We start from the raw sequence: 4,125 nt of genomic DNA, 5'->3' as shown, positions 1-4,125 counted from the left end.
TACCAGGCAGCAAGTGTAGAAGGGATGAGATAGCTGGAAAATAACCATGCTGCAACCAGTCCTTGATGCAGGCAGAGATCATTATTGGATTCGAAAGCCGTGGGGGAAAGGTTGTCAGGAAACAGAACATTCTCATAGTCTCAGAGTGTCACTCCATGCATTATAAAGAGGAAGCTGATTTCCATTCTATTCGGTATAAAGGGGGAAGTATACCTTTACCATGAAGAGATCTGGCCGACCCCGCTTAAACCAAGTTACCAGCCTTGGCCAATAAGGCGAGACAACCTAGGTTATGCGGTTCCTGATGGGGCCCAGTGGGATACACAATGTGCACTGTTGCCAAAAACATCTAACCCGAATCTAATCATAAGGAAACCATCAGAGGAGTCCAGACTGTGGGGACCTTCTGTGAGACGCGTCAATGTCAGAAAAGACAAAGGCAGGGATTGTTCTGGATTAGAGGAGACCAAAGAGCCTTGACAACCAAGCAGAACGCCTGATCCTTACTTGGATTCTGGATTTAAAAGGAAAAGGCCATGAAGGACATTTTGGGGACAAATTAAAGAAGTTTCAATGGGAACTGCATTAGATGATAGAATGGCTTCTGTGTTAAATTTCCATGGCTGTTGTCATCATGGGGGCTGGTGTCCCTGTTCCTAAGAGAGATGCACAGAGGCATTTAGGGTTAAGTGTGTGTAGCTAACTTTACATGATGCAGAGAAAAATACCTATATATACACCCATACACATCCATACACATATATATGAACCTAGGTGAAGGGCATATTCATTGTACTGGTTTTTCAGCTTTTCCATAAGTTCATGCATTTTTCAAAAAAGTGTTTAGGGAAATGTGGTTTTTATGGCAATCAGTTAATTTTCAATCCTTGAGGGAACATACGAATCTTCTAGTTGGCACGTCTGACGCAGTATTTACAAAATGTAACTGGGAGGCTCCCTGAGGTCCAGGCGTGGTGATGGAGGGCACACGCTGGACACAGGCAGCCTCCAGGGAGGTCATGCACGGGTCACCCACCACCTTTCTTGGATGGGGGCTCCCTTGCAGGCCAGCTGCTCCATGGAGGGAGGTGGCTGGAGCCGAGCCTTCCTCTGCATCCTCTGGGAACAAGAAGCAGCAGGTCCTTCTCAACCAGGAACAAGCCCTCCCTTGATTTCACGTTGGTCCTGACTGAGGCACGTCCACTGGCTTTCAGTGGCCCGCAAGGTCAAGTCCAAAGGCCAGGGCTCAGCATACATCTCACGCACACTTTATGTGCAGCCACGGGAGCCACGGTGGTTCCAGAATGGGCCCTGCCCGTTAGTAGTACTTTGGGTCTTCGCGTGAACGATTCCCTTGTCAGGGATCAGACTGGCTGGCACACCTGCCCTCAAGACCCAGCTCAAATATCTCATCCAAACTCAGTCTTCTCCCAGTGACTGAATTTCTTGGTTTACTGCTGTGTTTGTTCCTTCACCCCTGTACGCACACACACACACACTGCTGCACATCCCCAAAGCCTGACCTGGCCTGAAGCTCTTCAGAACTGGTACTCATATGTTTTGATTTTATGTAGGTAAACTCTGGCATGAAATTAACACAAAAATGCACATTTCATACACAGAGAGCCATCTTACGTGATATGACTTAAGTATTATGTTCTAGTGTGTAACCTGTACCAAAAAACTTCCTAATATGTCCTGGGAACTTTATTCTGATTTCTTCCAGAAGATTTTAGTCTTTTCCTCAACTCCTAAATTAAAAGTCTGAAGACCCAGTTGAGTTTGGAATGAGTTTCAAGTCATCAAAAACATGAGCTACTTCTTGGGTTGCATTAAAGAGCCTGGTAAGTTGTTTTAAATTCTCATTTTTTAAGAAGATGAAATTGAGGTGAATTTTTCATTGACAGTGAAATATATACTAAGCTTAGGATTAATACCTTCATAAAAATTTATCTAAACAAAGTGGGGCCTGTCTTATTTATGTTGAAGTCCGCAGAGGCTGCAGTGAAAAGGGGAAAGTACTTTCCTGGAATATAGTTATATCTGTCACAAGCGGCATCTTGAGGAAATTGGCAGGCGTTTGAAGTGGAATAATTCCTTAGTGTTCTGTTTAGTTTGGATTTCTTCGATTCAGGGATGGCTTAAAACCAGAATCAGGAATATCTGCTTCTAGCAAGCATCTACCATTTTCTCTTGCTTTGTGTACGTAAGTGTTCAATAAATGTTGGTTGCATTTAATCATCTTGTTCACCCTTTCTTGGGGCCATCGGGGTTATTCAGTCTATTATTAAATACGGAAGAATTCTAAAGGGAAAGATGGTCTACCAGCAGTTTCTCTGCCCCACTCCCGCCCCCCAACTCCCTGTACACAAACACTGCCAGATCTGGCTTTCTGAAATGCGGCTTAGATCCTCCCTCACTTTGCAAAAGTCTATGGATTGAATCAAAGACTCCCTGGTCCCCCTGACCCCGCTCCTTCCCTAGTCTCTGGCAACCCACTGCTCTTACACTCTGGTTTCAGAGCCCCGTGGACACGGGGGTCTGTGCCTCCCCCCATCCCCGTCCCGTCCCGTCCCATCCCAACCCGTTAGCCTGCGTAAGTCCTATTTCATCCATCAGGGCAGGGCTTAATGTCCCTCACCTTCCAGGAAGCCCTCCCCACCGCCCCCAAGTGCCCCACACGCCTGTCTGCAGCATTTTTGCAAACAGAAGAAAGAGTGATAGATCTTCATACATGCTCTTCGTACCCTTTACAAATGTGTGAAAACATTCAGCTGCTGTAAAATCTTTTGAGGAAAATAAGATCCAATTAGCGCTGACTTTTGTGTCGGGAAAGCTGAGGGTTTCGAAGGAATTCCTTTCACTCAGTCAGAAACTGAGGGCTGCTCTGTGCCAGGCCCTGAAGAAAGAGGCTCTAGTCCGTGGGATGCTTGGGGCCGTCTGCCCTGTGCCAGGGACAGACGTGGAGGAAGCAGACAGGCAAGATGGGAGTGTGGCTCGTGCGTGGGTGGCGCAAGTCACAAGTCAGGGAGTCAGGGACACGCTGGGAGGTCAGCGGCCGTGGCGCTTGGCTGCCACACTAGAGAGTTGGCTCTGCTGCTTTTTAAGGTTGGTTATGAAGAGAAAACTCTAAATATAAGAGGACTGGTGCATGGAACTAGCTGAGGGAGCAGAGAGGGGTGCCAACCAAAGGCCCTTGAGCAATCAGGATGTGGATGGGATGGAGTGACAGGTGTTTATCTTTAAATGACTCCTGGTAGAGCTTCCTCAACTGGGTCCCCACCCCCGGACCCTCGTACCTGAGCCGCAGTGGGAGCCGGGCACACTCACCATCCACCAGGTCCCCCCACCCTCTAGGGGCCCCTCCACTAGCCTTCCCTCCTCAGCGAGGGGTGGGCTCAGGGGTCTTGTAAACCACTGGCTGTCCCTCCTCTCTCCCTAAGCGCGGTGGGAGGCTGCAGGGACAGCTTCTCGCAAAGGGGTGGTCTGGGGAGGTGATGCCTGGGTTCATAACTGGCCATCCCAGAAGCAGCAACCTGAATGGACACCCAGTCCCCGGTGCCCTCGTTACATCCAGGACAGGCCTGGCAAATACTGGGGTCTGACAAAGGTTCAGGAACCCACTAAGGAGAAGGGGACTGTGTACACTGCCTAGCATGCCAGGGGGGCCTCGTGCGACTGGAAGCTGGCCCGAATCCAAGAATCACCCAGCCAGCCCAAACGCGACGGGGTGTGGCGAGGGCTCCGGGAGGGGTCCAGCCGGACCACCACTGCCGCGCAGAGAACCCTGGGAGGCCTGCCTCTCCTCGGGGCTGGGCTGGCTCAGGGCCCACCTAGACTGTGGTCTGGTGGACGGGCTGGGGTGGCCTTGAGGTCGGGCCTGCGTCTGCTCAGGACCTGCTGGAGCTCAGGTCCACTAGGGTCCGCTGGCAGCCTGCCGGGGCTGGGGGGCCCCTTCCCGGAAGTACCGTCTGGAGAGCTGTGTTTCCTCACTAGCACGGAAGGACCCACCTCGGGACCTGCCCCAGGGTCAGGGCCTGCCACGGTCTGAGGCCTGCCGGGGCTTGAGGCCTGCCGGGAATGGGGCCTGGTGGGGCCGGGCCTGGGCCTACTGCCTGCTGTGTG

Source organism: Neophocaena asiaeorientalis, unplaced genomic scaffold (genome assembly GCF_003031525.2).
Source record: "Neophocaena asiaeorientalis asiaeorientalis breed wild unplaced genomic scaffold, Neophocaena_asiaeorientalis_V1.1 scaffold606, whole genome shotgun sequence".
NCBI lineage: Eukaryota > Metazoa > Chordata > Mammalia > Artiodactyla > Phocoenidae > Neophocaena > Neophocaena asiaeorientalis.
This window is presented reverse-complemented; position numbering follows the sequence as displayed.